The sequence below is a fragment of the Grammomys surdaster genome, unplaced genomic scaffold (assembly GCF_004785775.1).
Source record: "Grammomys surdaster isolate TR1022 unplaced genomic scaffold, NIH_TR_1.0 325, whole genome shotgun sequence".
Classification (NCBI taxonomy): domain Eukaryota; kingdom Metazoa; phylum Chordata; class Mammalia; order Rodentia; family Muridae; genus Grammomys; species Grammomys surdaster.
In genome coordinates this window covers 3,164,965-3,186,564 of record NW_021604744.1, presented here as the reverse complement: position 1 = coordinate 3,186,564, position 21,600 = coordinate 3,164,965, and the positions used below count along the sequence as shown (strand labels likewise).

The window sequence follows — 21,600 nt, the reverse complement described above, 5'->3', positions numbered from 1 at the left end:
CCTCCCCTCACATTTAGACCCATTCCTCTTCCATTTCTCTTCAAAAGTAAAATGGTTAAAAAAAAAAAGCAGGCTTCCCAGGAATATTAACCAAATCTGACACAACAAATTATAATAAGACTAGAAACAAATTATGCCTGTCAAAGGCTGGATGAGACAACCATCCTCATAGCAGGAAAGGGTCCCAAGCATAGGCAAATGAGTTAGAGGGACTTCCCACTCCCACAGTTTTCTGATTCTTTAGTTATTTGGTTTTTTGTTTTTTGCTTTCTTAAAACTCTTTATTACCATGTCAACAGGGATGTAGAGATAAGAAAGGGGATAAAAATATGCTTAATTTACCATGCATTATCTCAGTAGGTTTAAGTGATTAAGGTAATAACATTTCTTGAAGATTACTAAGATATTTATAACACAAAACAAAATTTCACTAGCCTTCATAAGCAAAAACCCAAAGTATATATTTTAAATGATCACCACCCTAGAAGAAAATCTGAAGGTCGAAAGGTGGATGTGAAGGCATTTTGTTCAAAGGAATCTCATTTCTTTTCTCAAGTTCCATGAAGTCTTCTGTGCAGGAAAAGGTAGGCGTGCCAGTTCATGGGAGATTTCCTAGGAGAATGCAGGGCTTACAGACAAGGTGCCCCATGACATCCTTAGGAGCGATAGAAGAGTAGAGGGTCATATCCTGTCAAAGGTCCTGAAGAAGCTAACCAGGCAGACCAGGCATCTCTCCTCTAATTTGGACCAGGGAAGGACTCAAACATTAAATCAGGAGAAAATGCAAGACCTGGATACAGAAAATAGGATGTGATACAGGGCACAATGCATTATTCTTCCCAAAGTCAAAGGTCCCAGATGACTACCCCTAACTTCACAGGAAAGGGTTGCTCCCTTTTAGGAGAGAAAGCTGAAAGGCAGCTTAGTTGAAAGCACCTTAACTTAGGAAAAAAAAAACTAGTATTTCTGACTTTATAAAAGTCTTAAGTTAGGGCTAAGGAGGCTCAGTGCTGAAGTACTTACTACTATTGGAGAGGACCCTAGTTCAGTTCCCAGCACCCACATGATAGCCCACAATTTTATACTTCCAGTTTTAGGGGCTCCAATGCTCTCCTTTTACCTCCATGGGCTCCTGAATGTATATACATAGTACACATACACTCACTCTGGTACACACACACACACACACCAAGCACTAAAAAATTGTGTTATTATATGTTTATCTATGTTACTTACTGTTGACATTTGCAGAGCTCTAAGATCTGGATATCTGATGTAAATTCTGAAGACAGGAACTAAAGATGAAGCAGCAGCCACCACAGTGGAGAAGCTTAGAAAGGAAGCATTGGCAGACTCTATAAAGTCAGTATACCATCCCTTACAGGCTGAATTGCAAATGACTTCTTAAAGTTACTGATGTTACAATAGTAAGGACAATGTGAGATCCACTGTGTAATAAATCATTTGACCATGTGTGTGGAGAGGCGAAGGTAGGGAGAGAGTGCGGATGATGGTTATATATGAAAGTGCAATGCTTTCACAGAAATTAGTGAGCTAACCAGCATGTGTTCTGCGAACTGAACTCCCAATAATTTTTAATGCCCGAGCCATGTCTTTAGGAGCCCCTCACCCCATGCCCCCCCTTCACTTTTTACTGATTCTTTGTGAATTTTACATCATGTATGCCAATCCCATTCACCTCCCTGTCCTTTCATATCCGCCCTCTGCCCTGTGCCCTACCCCTCCAAAACAAAAAAAAATCTCAACATGGAAGCTTCATTGTATCCCAGTGTGTCCCACAGTATACCATTTTGCCCAAACAACTTCACTTGCGAATGTTCATTACAGTGAGTCATTGGTGTGGTTTGAGGTCTCTGGCTTCTGCTACACTGTCAATACTGGATCCTCCTGAGACTTCTTTCTGATATCCTGTTGTTGCTCTGTGCCATGGAGATCCTACAGCTTTGGATCTTTAGGACCAGCCCTTTCACACACTCCAGCAGATGATAAATAGAGTGGATGTTGACAGATCAACTCAAAGCCTTGAATCTGGATGTGGATGGTAGCTGAGCTGGTCAGCCAGCCAGGTCCCCTGCATTCATTTCCTTGGGGTTAGCTCTCCTATATCAATACCACCAGAGCCAGCTCTCCCATTTATCAACTCAGCACAGTGCTGGGACATCAACATGACCTTAGGCCAGGGACAGACACATGGCTTTTGGTAGTAACATGGACTCCGGACAATAATACAGACCATGGCTTCAAAAGGATCATGGGCACAGACATCCCCTACCCTGACCCATGCAGCAGCATGGACTCAGATATGGCCCCAGGATCAACATAGCCCCAGATGTCACCATGGCTTCAGGCACAGACTGCTCTAATTGCTATGTTCCCCTCAAGGCAGCATGGCCATCAGACATCCACATGGTCTCAGGAAGTAGCCCAGGCCACTGTCATCTGGCTCATCTTGGTATGCTTGAATCTAATCATGATATTTTTCTTGCTCACTTCTCCTGGGATCCCTCCCTGGCTGCCTGAGTTGTTCTTTCCCAAGACAGAATGAGTTTGATGACTTTGACTTTATTCTCCTTTACTACACATAACCAAATGATAGTCAGGAATTACTACCTCCTAGAATAGTCCTCGAACATGTCCCCTATTTCTCATCTCATTCCCAACAATTTACCTTAAGGTGGAGATTATGGCCATTATCTAAATTCAAAGTAGCACTCCCTAAAGGCTTTTCTGGGTTCTTCATCCATGCTGCAACCCACTGATCTTTCTGCATTAATAATCAGTTGTTTTCACATCTGTGCTTAGAATTTCCCCAGGCACTTCCCAACCTTAAGAATGAAGTTCAAATTCCTTAATCAGGTTTATTTAGCTGCCTGTCCTTGCCCCTTTCCCTTTAGATTCCAAGTTTAATCTTCCGCCACATAGATGTGAACAGGCTGTGACTTTTCATAACTTGGAGTTTTCCATCTAACATGACTCCTCTCACAAAACAGCACCACTTCCTTTCCTGAGCTAGCTCCTGTCCCCAGTTGCCTAGTATCCTCACAGAGCAGAGCTCCATATGCTAATCCTTCCCATTCAGCAACCATACTTCAATGCAAATCTTTACTGATGTCTATGGATGAGCTAGAAGAGGCAGATGTTTAGAGGTTGCTTTCAACTCTACTTCTATCATTGTATCTCTTTAATGTTATATATCACTCAAAGAAAGCATTAAATTAATACATTTTAAGTTATTAAATATTAATAGTCTAGACATTTACTATTGACACATTCTCCCTTAAAGGCAATATTAAGTCTAACTTTCTTTCTGTTCATATTTATTCATATTTAACAGTAGGTTTTAGAATATACTTTTAACATCATATTGATGTCATAGAATATAGTCATTATAAAGTGAAGCATATCACTTAACTAGCTTTCCTTGCATAGATTTATGCAAATTTTACCCAAGAATGACACAGTAAAGGCAAAAACAATAATAAACCAAATGCTGCAAAGATTCTAGAATAATTTGAGTAAAAAAATCTAGAAAACAAATGATATATTCAGGCAATATAAGAATCGTCTGATAGCTTAGAATTCTTACTCTCAAATCCCTACCCATAATAAATGTCAATTTGACATTAAAAGATCCATTTATCCAGGACCAGTTGCTTATACAATAAGATAAAAATGAACAGTAAGGAGAGTTTTATATCTCTGTATTAGTCTACCAATAATATTTCAGCAATCCCATGATGAGTAAAGCACCCCTCACCTCTTCAACTTTGTCTCTTTCTTATTCTTCCTTTCCTTCCTTCTTTCCTTCTTTCCTTCTTTCCTTCCTTCCTTCCTTCCTTCCTTGCTTCCTTCCTTCCTCCCTCCCCTTGTCATTTTTATTTGTTTCACTGCCCCAGTCTTTTATTGATATCCTGTAGGTTATAAAACCTAGGTCTTTTTCAGCTTTGCAGACAGAGAGTTCCATTGTCAGCTGAGTAAGCTGTGACTGCATCTTAAGCTATTCAGGACTCTGATATCAGAAACCAAACAAAATCATTCATGAGACCCTGAAGGATTTGTTTATTCTAGCTTTAGACAAAAATTCATAGTGTATCAAATAATCTTAGTACACTGGAATATACTTCATAATTACTCAGTGCCGTTGAATACATTTGACAGGTCTTCACTACTTAAAGATGAAGTTCCTCTCATTCCGGTCTGTCTAACAGATTATCTGGGAAGCTTCTGCTCTTCCAATAACTCAGAGACAATTTTTGAATAAAGGGCTTTCCCTCTGTCTTCTATTGTGTCCTTAAGTGGGAATCTTTTCCCTAACGACTTAATTGGCTGCTTGTTCCTAACTGTCATACATGTGAGGCATCCAATCCTATGTTCAATTTCCTTGAACTCCCACATTTCTGACCCAACTAAATGAATAGAGTTGATATTCTTTGGGCTAGCTTGTACTTTGCTTAGCTGGACCCTTCTTGTATCTGTGTAAGGCTTAAGAGAGGGCTGTTGCACTGTAGGACAGTAGACTCAAAGCAGGACTCCTGATCTTAGAATTGTGCTGACAATTCTAAGGAGAGAGGGTGTCCATTTATTATCTTCCTCAGTGAGATGTCCCATAGCTTCCTAGAAAACCTGTTAGATATCACTTACAGAGTAGATTTAAACCTTAAAGTGGTTGATGGTGGAAATTAATAATAGGAAAACCTTCAGGCACAGGTGAGGTCAATGAACACAACACAGAACTCAAAGTTCTAAGTACTGAGCCTGAGCTCTCTCTATTTCTAACTCTAAGAGAGTTGTTTGCTCTGAACTCACAGTAATTAGCATTTACATTATATTTGTGGCAGGAGATAAATGTTTGTCCTCTTTTGTCCTTAGCATCCACCACTGCATTGGTTGCTGGTATCTAAAAAAAAAAAAAACCCACAGACAGGACACCTCATCCTGAAGCTCCAGTGTCTTTACCTAATGTCTTAACTTCTCTGCTTCACTATCTTGCTTCTGTCTTCCACTTCTTGTTTCTTCCTTTGTATTTCCTCCCTTATATAAGCAATCTTTATAAACTGTATTTTCCCATAAAAAACCTTACTGTTGATTTTCATTTATGAGCATCTGTCTTTATCTGTAATCTATCAAACAAAGGCTAAATTACAGAGGCATTCTAATAATAAATTTTGTCTGTCCAAAGGACACCATTCCTAATCTCTCACTATACACAGAAGTATCTCATTGTGTCTAACCTGTTTTTCTAAAAGTCAACCAACACATTCAGGGTATCTGGGTATCCTTTTTATTTTTTTTTTCTTTTTATTTTTTTGTTGTTGTTTTAATTTGGCTTATTTCAACCCATATGGAGATGTAAGAACCTTATCATAGATCCCCCTATTTACATTCCTTACTGCCCAATGAATTTGGATACTGTACAGAATGACTGTTATGATAACCCAGAGTACTAAAGTAAGTCTGAAGTGTAGGCCTGGTTTTACTTAAATGAGAGAATTCTGATATTCCAAGCTGAACTCACACTCAATGTCAGGATCTGGAAGTTCTTGAGCGCCATCAGTACCAGAGCACAAAACCAGAAGCCCTTCACTTTTTAAAAAGCAATGATTAAACTTGTTAGATGAGAGGGTAAACAGAAATCTTCATATGGTCTAAAATGACAGATAATTTCAGAAAGCAGTACAATTTCTGAACCTAATTTTATACTGAAATCAATACTACTTTAAATTCAGGTACAATTAAATATTTGCCTTTCCATGGGTTATATATAGTTTCCCATTACGATGATTTGTTTTTACTCTGACTCCACGCGGTATGGTACCAAGTTGATAGAGAAAGATTCTACAACAATATTATCTAAAATCTCTACTCAAATTAAGTAGCACAGGATAACAGTGAGAAAGAAAATCTTGAGACATACAAGGACATAACCTGGAAAATGATAGACATGTGTCTGAGCCATGGAGTGGATCCTGAAGACAGATGACAAAGTGGCAAGTGCCAATGAGGCAACATATGTGGCAAGAGAGATAGAGAAAGAGGGGTGGGAGCAAAGTTTTCACACCCCTGTTCTATTACTAAAGCCAGGATCTCTCAAATACTTGTCAACATGTAACAGATATATTATTAATCACCCACACACCCCAAGCCTGTGAATCTGGCCCTCTGCAGTTAAAACTGAGGATGTTTATCTTCAACGAGAATGGCTGTCCTAAACTAACACTTCGGAAGAATGGTTTAACACATTTATTCTGAAGCTATAATGGCTGACAGAAAACTAACATTCTCCAACTAGTCAATTGATGGTGAAGTGGGAGAGCAAGCTAAAAGTTTAAAAATTTCAAAGGCCATTATGTAATCATTTGCCATTTGCTTACTCTAAATAAGTACCATTTGCTTCCATTTTGTGCTTAGAGACACCAAACCAAAGTGGCAACTTCTGGACTCTCTCTTACATGGTATAGTCATCTTAAGGGGAAAAAAAAGCATTAAAGTACCACGAGGTGCACAATATCAGTGCCTCCAGTGTTAGACTATGACAAATATATCTGAAAGAAATGGCTTATGGGAGGAGGAATCATTGTGTAACAATTTCAGAGGTTTGGTGCTGTAGGATATTTGATCACTTTGTGAACCCCAGGATTATGAACTGGAAAGACTTTGTTGTGGTGTGGCTCAGCCCTAGCACACACCTTTAACCCAATAGTTTTCTGTAACCAAGAGTTGGAGCAATCAACCAGTTGGTGGAGTGAACATAAGGAAGTACAAAGGAGGGTCTTTGAGTTGAAGATTATTTAAGACAGCATGGAGAAAGAAAGGGAGATTTTTTCTTTCTTTCTGGGACATTGGTGGAGTGGGAAGGTCAGCTGGGTGCTTTCCCTGCCTCTGAGGGAAAAGGCTTTCACCACAGTGTCTGGCTCTTGAGTCTTCATTTGGAATTTTGTTTTAAAAACAACAGTTTGGGTCCATGGTCCTCTGGCTCCATTGCTTTTGGTTTCTGGTGAAGCAGAAGATTATGACGCTGAGAGCATACCAGAGAGGATCCACTGACCTCATGGAAACAGAGAAATCCAGAGACACCCCAGGCAAGGTAGCACCCACCAAGGGTGTGCCCCCAGTGTCGTGTGTTCTCTAGTGTTCCCAACACCTCCCAATAATGGCATCCAATTATGAGTCCAGGCATGAGTCAATCCCTCCCTACTAGGTCAGAACCCTCAGGATCAACTCATACTGGATGATTCCTGGTGGGAACCAGGTTTTAGCAACTGTAGCCTCAACAGCATCCATCTGCCCATCACCTGGGTCCTGGGTCCGTTCCTCTTGCCCCCAGTCTCATCTATGTTTGGTTCCCTCCTGCCAGAAATACTGGTATATCAGAAAAAAAGTCCTGGTATCGTGACTCCTATGTTGAGAATTGCCTGGTCTTCCTAATTGCTGAAGAAAAAGAAATGTGAAAATGGTTAACAAAGCACACAAACGTCCCTGACTCAGCATCTCTTCATGTATGCAGCCTGTATTCTGGCCATCTCTTAACTGTCCCACTTCCCACACTGTGCCTGATCTCTTGGGTCTTCAAGTCATGGACCTGATTACATTTTCTGACAGTCCGTGCAAATATTAGTCTGCCCACTGCTTAGATATGCAAAGCACCATGATTACGATTTCTGCCCTGTCTAGTTGCTAAGTGCTCTTTCTATTTTATTTAATTGCTGTTTTCGCTGTCACCATTCGCCTCTGTTATATTATTTTTCTCAAAATGCTATTAGCACATCTTCCATTAGAGAAGCTCCTCATTTTTCCAAATCCCGCCTTTCTAGGTGGGGCCTTCTGACTTCTCTTCGGTCAAGGCTGACAGTTCTCTACATCCTACTTAGGTGTTCTATACAGTTCCATCAGGGTGCAGTCAAGCCCATTTTCTTACCCATCATTCCCGCTGCTATTGTGCTTCAATGGGAAGATACAGTAAGTGTGACAGACATGGCTGAATTGTTTTCTCTCTAGTCCTTTGCTAAAATTTTTCTGGCTTGTAGCTAGGCACAGTGGAGCATGCCTTTAATCCTAGTATTTAAGAGGCAGAAAGGAGATCTCTGTGAGTATCCAGTGTGGTCTACAGAGTGACTTCCAGGAAAGCCAGAGCTATGGAGTTAGGTCCCATCTCAACAAACAAAACAGAACAAAATGTTTCTGACCCTTAGTCCTGGATCTCTGAAAGATAGGTATGCTTATACCACTTTAAAAGCTGGGTTCATTCCAGGTCTACAGCAGACATTTTCCACTTGAAGACATACTTTGAAGGTCTGGAAAAAGGTTCTTTTTTTCTCATTTGTTTAAATTTAAACTTATCTTAAACAACAAACAAAAACATGATAGTTATATATGTTTGTGGGACACCATGTGAATTTTGATATGTATTTATTTGTATAATAGCAGAATCAGGCCCAATATATCTGTCTTCTCAAATATCACTTGTGCATGCTGAAAACATGAAACTGCTGTCTTCTGGCTTTGCTGAAACGTGCAGTACTTCAATTTTAGGTATGCACCTGATGTACACTAGCACACCTCCCTCTAACTGTGACTAATGACCCTAAGCTCATCCCATTCCTAGTCCTCCCCGCCCCCTCTACTTTCTCCCACTCTCTGGTGAAGATCATTTGAGTTTTAACTCCTATGAGAATCCACATAGGAGTTGGATTATGCAGTCCTTATCTCGTGGCACCTGACTTGTTCTCTTATTCTAATGATCTCTAGTCCTGTTCATGTTATTACAAGTGACAAGATCCCATCCTTTTTGACCAAATAGTATTCTTTGGGTGTATGTAGGACATTTTTTATGTAATTATTAGTGGATAGACATTTGAGTTGCTTGCATTTCTTGAGAGCTGTGAATCCTTCTTCAGTGACCTGGGTATTTCAATGCCTCTTCGCCATACTTCTTTTATTTCCCCTGAAGTTGTATCTAGTAGTCAGATTGCTGGATCAACATAATGATTTGATGAATCTCTGTATGTACACTTGCCACAGTATCTGTCCTAACATAGATCCCACCAGCAGACTTCAGGTTTCTCTTTTCTCTATTTCTTCACAAGTTCTAGTCATTAGCTGGTGGCTCAGTAACAGCTGTTCTTAGTAGGGCATTGCTGTAGCTCTGACACACACTTCCCTGGTAATGTGTGGGGGTGGCTCAGTAATAGCTGTTCTTAGTAGGGCATTGCTGTAGTTCTGATACACATTTCCCTGGTAATGTGTGGTGTTGACTACTTTTCACATACCTTTTAGCCATACTCAGGTTATTATCCTCAGTATCATTTTGTACTGAGTCCCCATGCATTCTGGTTATTAATTCCTTATTAGATATATATCTTGCAAATATTTTTACCTGTTAAATAGGCTATTGGCTATTCTGTTATTTTTTTTCCTTCTCTGCACAGAGAATTTTCAGCTGAAAGGTCTTGTTTAAAGACCTTTCCACTTCTTCAATCTTCCTTTGTTCTTCACTTCCCTCAAACAAAACAATGTCTTGCTCCTCTCACCAAACTAAATTAAATGTCTTTAAACTTTACATATCACACCTTTTGCCCAATGAGGCACTTTTTGGTAGTTTTCTGGTTTGTGTGTTTGGCTTCAGTGTTTGTGATGCCTTGCTCTGGTGACATCCTCCTGGGTGATCCTTTTCTTGCTCCTTCCTTTTATGGTCTTGGCCTTTCTAACAAGAAGGCTAAAGCTATGCAGTTTGTTGACATTCAGGAATGAGACATTCTACATCTGACCTCTTTCCCTCCCTCCCCCAGTGTGTGTGTATGCATGTATGTGCTCATGTGTTCATACAATCTATAGGCTACATGTTAACATTGTATGTATTCCTCTACTGTTTTCCACATAAGTCTTACATAGGGTCTCTCACTGAACCTTGAACCTGATATTTTGTGATCTCTAAATATATACCATGTCCTCAGTTTAGTGGGAAGTGGTCAGAGATCCTAACTTAATTTTTCAAGCCCCAACTGCCTCTGTTGGTAAGAGCTAACCCACGATCCATATCCTGTATTTCATCCTAAGCCTCACCAGGGAGGTCAGTTTATACATTGTTTGGCTAGAGGATGCTTGGATGTTAGGACTCTGATGTTCTTTTCATAAATCTTCCCCATCTCCCTCACTTACTCTGTCTCTTCAGTCTTAAGTTTCTCTGAAGTTCTCTGGAGTATAGGATATGACCCAATCAACTTGAACCCAATCCTTTCTGAAGTTCTACATCTGACCCCTTTTCCTCCCTCCCTCCCTCCCTCCCCCAGTGTGTGTGTATGAATGCATGTGCTTATGTGCTCCTACACTCTATAGGCTACATGTCAACATTGTGTGTATTTCTCTATTGCTTTCCACATAAGTCATACATAGGATCTCTCACTGAATCTTGAACCTGATATTTTAACTAGATTTGCTAGTCATCAGGCTCCTAGAGGTCACCTGTCTCTTCCACGCCAGAGCTTAGGTTAGAGATGCATAATACCACACATGTGCTTTTCCTGTGGGTGCTTAAGACCTGAAATGAGCTCTCAATGCTTATGCAGCAAGCACTTTAACCCAGTCAGCTCCTTTGGCATCACGTTCTTCTCTCACTATTGATGCTAGTCAAAGCTTTGAAAATTGTTTGTCTTGCATTCACAAAACTCCGAACCGAATCCTTAGTACTATCCATTCCTATAATCACAGGGCTAAAATGGGCAGGCAGGACCATCAGAGAAGTTCAAAGACATTCTCTGCTATGCATGGAGTTTGAGGCCAGTGACTGGAAAAAACAAAAACATAACTCACTGAGCTCAATATTCCCTTATGGAATAGAGCTACTCTCTCCATAGCTAGTGAACACACACACACACCATACACACAAACACATCTCCCCCACACACACTTTCTATGAATTGTTTCAAGATGCTTGCATCTTTCTAATAACTGCCTATTTAATATATGTTTTAGATTTTATTTCTCTTCAGTGACCACATTTGGAGATTAGTCACAGAAAATGGTCTCTAAAATCTTTGTTGAAAGAATAAGTAAGTGAATATAGAGAGGAGAGTGAGAAGGGAGGACACTCTTTAAGAAATGACAGAATATGCTATTTAGCTAGTCTTTTGCAAGCTGAGTGCTTGTCATCCCCAGATTCCCCCAGCGACACAAGTGATTCCAAGATACCACCAATATTCTTACTCAAGGGAAAGCAAAGTAAATTGCATTGCCCCTAAAGGACACAAAAAGAATTTCCTTTACTTGCTGTGGTTAACTGAGTAGGAATCCATCACCAGGGCATATCTCCTTTGGGTTAATACTAAAAAGACCAATACAAATATATTTCCTAGGGGAATCAGGGAAAAGGTAAATGACTTAGTACTGTTCTCATGGTTTCTGGAGTGATGATACCCTCAGTTAAAAGCATTCACCCTGATCAGAATTATCAGGAGAACTCAAATGCTATAAGCAATGACTTTATCTTTTGAAAGCCTTGTGCACATTGTGAGAAGAAGCTTTGGTATTTGTAATCAGCCCAGCTGCTGGGATTAAGCCAGATGCTCCTGATGAGACCTCTGAGCTGGGCTCCAGAATCCAGCTGCTCTCTTGAAATCCTCCAGCCCAGGGGCTTCTGCAAAGGTCCTCTTCACAGGTAGAGAAAATAGAAATGGAGTTGCAGAGCATTCCCTTCCTCTGTGTCTCCCTGCATGGCTGAATCTTCACATTGCTATCCTAAGCACATAAAGTAATTCGCATAAGTGATGAATTTGCAGGCACAACACTCTTCCTGCAAACCTCCTCTCTCTTCCGCCTCTCCCCAAGAAAGAGAAATATAACTTCAACTTTGTCTTCCCTCCTCAAATTGTTTATCATTGCTTTAGGGTACACAAGTGAATGTGTTTTATTACTGATCTCAATTTATGCTGTTTCCAGAACTGCAATTCCATAGCAGTTTGTCAATATTATCTTTCCAAGAGGAACCAAGCAAACTGCCAGGATGCATTTTTAATGGCCTCTTGTTGGTAATTAAAATGTCATTTATGAAATAATAGCCTGTTTGTTTTACCTGAGACGAGAAGTAACTGCTCAGTTTTACTGAGGTAGCATTGCTCTCTCCATATTGAAGACCTGTATTTAAAGTAATAGAAGAATTGTGTATTACTAACATGTATTGAAAATAAACATTCACTCCTGACAACATGGCTTCCAACGTGGAGCACTCACTGGCAGTGCAGTTTAGCTCGCTCCAGGTGGCTGTTGGCTTCTCCTTCTCCCCAGTACACCTCCCACCTTAGGAAGTTGAATCAGAAATTAGGTTCAGTAAAGCATTTTAATGTGAACATTGGAAAACAGTCATGTCAGTTGTAATGAATAGGTGTAATCAATAGTTGCTCTGCTGTGGTTTTACTTTTGGATTTCCTTTTGTGATGAAAATATTACATGTTATGGTTAAGTAGACAGACCAGAGAACCAGGTCCAGGTCATAGGTTGTCAACTGGGAGCATTCTGGACAGTTTGTTCCGCTCTCTTCATCCTATAGAAGATGTGAATAGGAACAGTTACCCCCCTAGTGGCTTTTAGGAATTAACTTACACCAAATATTTAGATAATAACCACTGTGTAAGTGACAAACGTCAGGCCACTGAAATGTATGTAGTATGTTCTTACGGGTCTTATTCAGAACACTTTGGGGAAGGTTGAAAATTACCAAGGAACAGATGTAGCAGCTTAGGAGTTTAGGGAAAACAACAGCAGTTCCTTTTGCAATAAAAACACAGGAGGATTCTGCAGTAAGAAACCATGCATGTGGTTTCTGGGAACAAGACCTGTGTACTACTAAGGAAGGTCAAGAATTCCTTTTAGTTTGTCGTTCTGATGAGGCTCGGATCACACCCCTCTCTATGCCTCATCATCTTTATATGTAAAGTAGGAGTGTTACACTACATAGATTCCGAGGAGCTTTTCAGGAAGCCAGCTTTTAACCGATTCTTTCTAAGTAAATTCTCAATTTAAGTGTGCCGTAGAAAGCTTGCCCCTTAGACGGTTATGACAACTAGAAACTGCTTAATTATAAGAAGCACTCCATGTCCATTTTGAAATGTAGTTGAAGCTGTCTAAAGTCAACTTCAGCTCGAGATACATTTTAGCAGTAGAGAGCTTGCTAAGCATGTGCAAAGGCCCAGTTTCAAAGTCCTTTCTTCCCATCCAGCACACCCGTCCCTCTGCCTCACCAGTGCAGAAAGCAGGATGTACACAGCTCTCATCAGCTCCCTGCGGCCTCACAGACCATAGCTTCCTTTACATTCATTCTCCACCTGTCCCACCCACTAAGACACCTCCATGGAACAGGCATTGCCTCCCCATAACTATGTAATTTCTACTCAAGGGATTTTCAGGTTATTACTTAAATTAAATTCCAGAAGGAAAAGCCCATACATATCTCAGAATTCTAAAGTGGGCATCCATTTCTTCAGTGCCAAAGCAAACAAAAAGGGAGGAAATAAGATAACTGAGATGTAGTATTCCTGGACAATTATGACCTGACAGATGGTACTTAGGCTGGGGAGGTCAAAAGACTAACACTGAAGCATCTATTCTTGCAGGCCCATGATCCTAGATGCTGCTAAGGGGTTTTATTTCATTAGTAGATGGGAATCATTATATTCCTTTCTTTTTGTAGAAAATAAATGTTTTTAAGGTTCCTCACTAGCGTCTCATACAGTGCATCAATACTGAAACACAAAGCTCTGGCATTGCCAGAGACGGCTTCATTATACTTTCCAGAGGTCTTCAGGATACAGAGCTTATGTTTTCTCTAGTTCTGTTTCATTGATCTTTAACTGATACAATAAGGAGCCATTTCATACACAGATTTATGCGTTTATAGATGAATAGTATCATAAATCTTAGGGCTTTATAGGAGCTGTCATGTAGCAGACAATACATTATGTTCTACTCTCCTCCACCGCTTCCACCTTTATCCACTGTGTATGAATGTGCGAGTGTATTTGTGTTTGTGAGTATGTGTTCATGAGTGTGTATGAGTAAGTATATGCTTGAGTGTATGTTTGAGTGTGTATCAGTATGTGTGTATGTGTATGAATGTATATGTGTGAAAGTGTGTGAGTGTTCATGAATGTGTGTGATTAGGCATTTGAGTGTGCAGGTGTATGTGAGTGTACATGTGAGTGTATGTGTGTCTTTCAGTGTTTGTGTGAGTGTACGTGAATATGTGTGAGTGTATGTTTTAGTGTACATGTGAATGTTTGAGTATGTGTGTGTGTATGTGAGTATGTGTGTATGAGTCTCTGTAAGTCTATTTATGTGAGAGTGTGCTGTGAGTCTTTGTATATGTCTATATGCATTTATGAGTGTGTGTGAGTGCATGTTTGAGTGTACATGTGAGTGTGCCTTTGAGTATGTAAGCATATGTGAGTGTGTGTGAGTTTTGTGTAAGTGTGCATTTACGTATGCAGGAGTGTGTGTTTGTGTGTGAATGTGTGAGTGTATTTGAGTGTTTGTGTGATTGTATGTGTGTGAGTGTGTATGAGTGAGTGAGTATGAACTTGAATATGCATTTGAGTTTGTGTGAGGGTTTGTGTGTGTCAGTGAGAGTGTGTGAGTGTGTATGATGTACATGTGAGTGTGTGACTATGTTTGTGTGTCTTTGAATGGGAACATGAGTGTGTGTGTATGTGCATTTGTGTGTGAGTGTGTATAGGAGTATTTGAGTGTGTGTGTGCGTGTGTGTGTTATAACATTTTGGCCGTTTTTAAGTACACAGCCCTATTGCATGAAACTCTTCCATTGTTGTGTAATTGTTACCCATTTCCCATCTCCAGAACCATCTATTGGGACAACTACTTTAAATGTAGCATATTCTGATTTAAGTTTGGAGAAGATTTTTTGATACCACAGACAGATGTTTCTGCCTATAGCTGAAATCCAGGCAGAATGTAGAGGATGGCATTTTACACCACTATATGAAGCATAATCAAACTGTTGGAGTTAATCAACTCGTTCAGTTCAGCCTCCTGAAAACTCAGTTGGATTTTTATAAACTTGCTAATTTTTGTTTATAAATACAATCCATAAATTACATCTACTTCAGATGATTTTTAAAGACAGTAACTGAAATAGATACTATTAACTGAAAATCTACAGGTAATTGAAGCTTACGTAAAGATAGGAAGAAATAAGCCACACTTTTCAGTGAACAGCACTTTAATGACAGTATTAGTAAATATCAGTGGCAGTTAGCAAAGAACAATCAGCTCTAAATGCTCAATGCTGAGTATTTCAGCTTTCTACCGCTCCTGGTAGGGACTGCTAAACATCCTAAGACAGAGCATGCCTTACGATAACTAGGATGCAAACACAAATCAAATCAGGCAATACCAAATGTTGATGAGAATGTAGAGAAAGAGGATCTTCTATGCACTTGCAGTGGAAAGAAAAATGTTGTATATCTATATTGGAAAATAGTACGGTAGCATTCATATATGGTAGTTCCCATACATGCTAGCAATTGTACTTTTTGATATGTAAATCAGAGGTTGAGAGTGGCTGCCCCAAGTGGCTACCTGTATATTGATGGAACTGCAGTGTCAGTCACAAGAGGCCAAAGGTTGGAAGCGAGCTAAATGACTACAGTGGATGGAAAGGGAAGTGTGATGTAGCCATTCAAGGGTAGGATTGTCCTCAAATAGGGCTGGAATTCCAATCTGTGGTACAACATGGCTGTAGGAAGCAGAGCAAGCCCTGGATGAGTGACATACTGAGTAAATGTCATAGGCAAGGTCACATCATGCATCCCACACCCTCAGGCTCAGAGCAGTGTTGAAACCTTGTTTTAGGGGATGGAGTGCAAACATTGGCAGGGTATGCAGAAAATGTCCACCAAAGCTCCCCTCACACCGATATTTATGGCATGAAGACTGCCTCCGAACAGAGGCTGCTCCTACCTAGGTTATCGAAACCAATTTCCTTGTTCCATCTGTGTAACGTAAACTCTGCCTTCCTATTTATCTGTACATAGTGCCTCCCTTTTCAGCTGTATGCAATAATCCCAGCACTCTGTTCAGCTCTCTACAACAACCACGCCAAGCTTCCAGGGTGGTATGGCTTCCCCAGCCAAGTGTTCCTACCACCTGATCCCTGCTTTCTGTTTGCATCTCATTCCCTCATCACCTTACTTCTCTGGTCAGATGCAAGCCCTTTCAGGCCATATGAGGATGAAGGACAGCATTCACCCCAGAAGCTGTTATCCTAAGTGAAATAAACTCCTTCAGCACATGAATCACATTCGAGAACTCTCAAATTCAAAAGAACAGAAAACAAAACGGCAGTTGTAGCAATGATAGGTTTAGGAGGTTTTGGTTTGAGGAGACTAGAGAGTTTCGGTTTGAAGAAAGAAGAATGCTTCTGAAGATGGTAGTGGTGATTTCACAATGGGAGAGTATTTGTAGACTGGACTGCATGTTTTAAAATGATTGAGATGCTAAACCCCATATCATGTATGTTTTATACCAATGAGTAACAATGAAAGCTCACGAGGATGAAGGACATGATGGACTCCCTGCCGTATTTAGTCAGTCACATACGAGCTAGAATTTACCCTAAGTTTTCCTTCTTCAGGAATTCGTTGTCAGCTGTGGTGGTAGATTCATAGTTGTTTGTGAAGACCAGAGCATTGTGTATATGGTGTCGGGATCGGAACTCCAAGCTCGACCTTCTGGTGTGACTCTAGTCTTTTCTACGTTAGTAGTTAGTTATCAGGGAGGAGTTCAACAACCATGCTGGTTCTGAGATGCTAACTGAGTAATTCTCCAGCTTCCCTGACATGGAGGACACTAACAATTCTGGATACTTTTCATGTACAAATGTTTTATTGCCATTCTACAAGCACAATCTCCTGAAGCTAAAGTAGGTCATATTATCCCCATTTTCAAATTGGGTAACAAGCTGAAAAACAAATAAGGAGTTTGACCACAGCTATATAATTTTTCTCAGTCATGATTTCATAATAAAGGATATGCACATGTATGTGTATACGCTGAATCTCCAAATCTCCATATCCAAGTGGTGCTGAAGGTGACAGTCCACAATATAGATAATGTTCCTGTTTATGCTCCATGACGTTAGAGCTTGCTCACATCCCATCATGCAACACTAGGAAATAACATCACCCTGTCAGCTGTCTCCCAGGTCTACATGCTTTCCTCTCCTAAGGTATTTCTGGCAGTCTGTGGGTAGAGGGACAGTCATGCTCACAAACCAGTGACTGAGGTTTGGGTTTCTCCTATAGGTGTTGCTGCTGTTTTCCCAGAGTACCTCTTGTCAATATGCCCAGTGCCCTCACTGTTTGTCTACTGGTTGCTATGGAGCCATTAGCCACTTGCCACCCTCCCCAGGAATTGCAGGACCTTCTACACAGTGTCACTTGACATCTCTATTCCTCTCATTAGGCACCACAGTCCCCTGGGTATATATGCAGGTGCTGCTTCCTTGTCTACCTGCTTTCTGAGATACTTTCCTTAGCTCACTGGCACTGCCATAAGTAGAATCACCATTGGTTTCAAAACTTCCTATACCAAAGTACAATGTTTGTTGGAAGTAAAAAAACACTCTGTCCTGCTTGAATAACTCTCTTTAAGGAGAACATCAAAAATAGGTCACCTCTGTGGCAAAGTATAACAATATACTTGGATTCCTCTGTCTTCATAAATTACCTACACAGATCCAGGAGTGCAACACACAGTCAGTCTGAGTGGAAGACACCAACCCATATACCACACTGTTCCTCTGTACTGGTTTTGAGATTACTGCCAGCTCAAAGTAGATCTTCCATTGGGGGTTCTTTTTCTGGAAGTTCCTTTACCTTCTGTGCACATGGCCAGTTTCCCAATTTATCTGGCTCTTCCTAAAATACTAAACCAGCAGCAAGCTGAGCTCAGTCTCAAATGCAGTGTCCCACTATAAATCTGTTGTAGCATGTAAATCTCACAAAATCCAGTGAAACATACAGCATTTTGTCTATTTTAAAGATATGGACATTGAGTGGCTAAGTAATTTGCCTTTAAACAGCTACTCTGTTAATATCACACAATAAAATATCTAATTGTTGGTAGATCAAGACTTGAGCTAACTTAAGTCCTATAACCACATACCTCACCTCCTAGATCTGAGCCTCACTTCCTGAGCTCAGCACAAATCCTAATCCCAGCCACCTGCTTCAGTCACCTAGCACAGCACTGGAACATCTAGGCTATTGTTCCTAGTGACAATAAAAACTATATTTTGTCCTCATTGCTCACAATTCGCATGAGCTCAGTGATTACGGCACACGAAGAGCTTTGGGGACCTCATAATGGTATGTGGGAAAGTAGCATCTTCCCTTTCTGGTGCTAACCAGAAGAGTCTTTCCTAAGTTCAACTGGTCTAATACACGTTCTTTAAGACTGGCTCCTGCTCTGATGAAAAACTTCTTTTCAAAGAAGCCAAATGTTCTCAGGGGCTAAGCTGACTCAAGCCACTCCAGTGATCTGCGCCAATGATGTGACAGCCCTGGTCGTTAATGTTGTGTTTAGCTGTTCTCCCATCACACCTGGATTATGTAAGCTATGCTTGGTGACCTCTGCTACTTGGAAGGACTGATGTGATTTATTCAGTCAGCATTTGAGCTCAGTGCAGAAAGTGAAATTGTCTCCATTTTGCTTCTACTGAAGTCTCCAGCATGATTGAATTAGCATAGACAAGAGAAATGAAACTCACCTGTAGGTTATCATTACATTCTTTCCTGCCAGTATGTGATTGTTCTCCTCAATGCTGTCCAGCATATCAGTGATTCTAATTAGACACATATCAAGGGCAAATCTTCATTTACAATTTCCCCCAGGGGAGTTCAGTTGGGGTTTTTAGACTTTGGGGTTGTCCCTCCCAGCATTCAGAATGGATCTAGCCTTGCCTTCCTCTCTCTGTTCATAGAGTTTTATCTTCAGTTCATTTGGGGAAGAGTTTTGATTTTTAAAGAGTGATGAAGAAAGGCATGTTTTACCCCCAAAGGCTGAGTTTTATTTTTAGATATATTTTATCATAAATTATTTTAGCAAGTCATTTCAAAGTGAGCTGTTAATAAACAATCCCTATTCATTTCTGTGTTCAGACTTCTTAATTAGTGACCAGAGGGGCAACTGGCATTTCCTTTGAGTTTCTACTAACTATAAGAGAACCTTGGAATTTTAAATCTAGGAAATGTAAAGAGCAACTAATTAGGGGAAGCTGCATGCAAATATTGACAAGCAAGGAGCTGGGTCTGGTGGCACATGTCTGTAATTCCAGCAACTGGGGGGGGGGGGGCTGAGGCAAGAGGAGCATTGGTTAAAAGACAAATTCAGCCTCATCCTGGCAACATAAGACCCTGTCTCAAAAAATAAAGCAAACAACCACATCTTGGAAACTAAGTTAAAGTAACTGTATTTGACTTATGTTCTATGCACGAATGAGTACAGAAATGAATGAGTGGATGGATGGATGGATGGATGGATGAACTGGGCCTGCACTGGTAACCTTCTCTAGAAAACCTTCAGATACCCAGAGGTATGCCTTAACAATATGCTATATCCTTCTCAATCCAATCAATTTGAAAATAAAGATTAGCCATCACACCAAAGCATATTGAAGACCCAGTCAGCTCATGGCAAGGCTATATTCAGAAACACCAGTCTTTCTGATGTGCCATTCTCCAGCCCTGTTTATCTGCTAACATCTAGCTACGCTTCTGACTTCATTTTTCCTACCAACAATCCTTATTATTGTTGTCGTTTACATAATGTTAGTCACTCTGACAAACATATCCTGAAAACTCCGCGCTTAGCAAATTTTCACCCAATAAACATCCAATTCCTGCTGAAGCATCAATCTAATACATGTATTCCTGGCTCAGTTGCTGTCTTGAAAGGGCTTACCTAGGTACCGGGCTCCTTCCTTGGACAATTCTGTCATTGTCAGCAAGGGGCTACCAGTGTCTAGGAACTAGAACAGGATTGCTTATGACATCGTCACTGACCCAAACCACTCATACCTATATTCCATTTCCCAAGTATAATTTTTTATTTTCTTCTATATCCTGGATACCACAGTCCCCTTCATTTATACTGCACAGCCATTTTATAGAGCTCACGTTAATAAGCTTCCTTCAGTGTGGAGAAGGGGAATATTTATAAGCTACAAATCTTTCTGCTGTATGACTGTCTGATGGCTCTTAGAAGCCCTGCATACCCTATGGCCAAAGGTTGCCGTGGACTTTCTCTTACTTGCTACGTTTTTTAATGGTGTACATTGCTGAATGGAATAGTGGAGCACTCCTTTTGCATGTGAAAGGTTCAGAACACATTCCTAAAAACTACAACCACTTGGCATTTGAGAAAACAGCATGAACATGATAGGAAACAGAGTGATTTCTCCCCTGTCTGTTCTCCCTCAAAGCAAGAACTCATAAAACCTAAAAAGGATTCTCTGACTTTCCCTTGAAATAGCTCAAAGTCTCCCATGTGAGATGTGCTGCCATGGACCCATAAGAAACTCGTGTCCTTATCTCTGAAGACACAGGGATATGGAGTGTAAGTAGCCCTTTATAAGTCTCTGTCTTACAATTAGATCATGCCCGTACAACCTTCACACCTCTGCACACTGTCCGCTTCTTCATCAGTATAAAAGTACAGTGTCTCTGGTTGCTTGGTCTCATTTCCACATGGAGCCTCTTATACCTAAATATGTATTTACATGCCTGTTATAGATGATGATATTTTTAAATTATATTGACTAGGATGACTAAGGATACAGCTATATATTTATAGTAAGATCCTCAAGAAAGCACACAAAGATAATAGCACCAGTAGGAAATGATATTAGTTAACATTGGTGAGCTCTCAGGGAAGCATTTGTTTCCTTAATCTATTTTGTTATAGAGAACTCCTGCTGAAGAGATCAGTTTTAGTCTCAAGATGGGGTATTTCTCTTCACCTAAATACAAAAACCATGTAAATATTGAGGAAAAGCCTTTATCCCTACAATTTTAGTCAACCAATTTGTGACTTTTCTCTTGAGAAAGCATCCTGGAAATAAATGATCTTCCTCTTGAAGAGCTGATAATGTTCCCACACTTATTGTGATGTGTCATGCTCGAGTCTGGGCCAGCTTTTGCCATTGTATAACTAGAAAGCATAAACAAAAAATCAATGGTACTAATGACACTGTGTGTGTGTGTGTCTGTGTGTGTGTGTGTATTTGTATATCGTTGTTTGTATGTGTCTGTGTGTCTATGTGTATGTCTCTGTGTCTTTGTATCTATGTATGTGTCTATCTGTATATCTGTGTATATGCGTGTGTCTAAGTGTGTGTGTCTGTGTCTATAGGTGTGTGTTTATGTGTCTCTGTGTATCTATGTGTGTGTATCTACTTAAGTGTGTCTGTGTGTGTATCTACTTGTGTGTGTCTGTGTGTCTATGTGTATGTCTATATGTCTGTGTGTATCTATGTATATGTATATGTATATGTATATGTATATGTATATGTATATGT

The 21,600-nt window shown here is 40.2% G+C and overlaps 1 protein-coding gene across 3 annotated transcripts in view; it reads left to right on the top strand.

The window, feature by feature from the left end:
* The window catches only part of Magi2 (membrane associated guanylate kinase, WW and PDZ domain containing 2), a 1,345,877-nt gene that overhangs the window by 807,005 nt on the left and 517,272 nt on the right, over window positions 1-21,600 (top strand). The window lies entirely within an intron of this gene.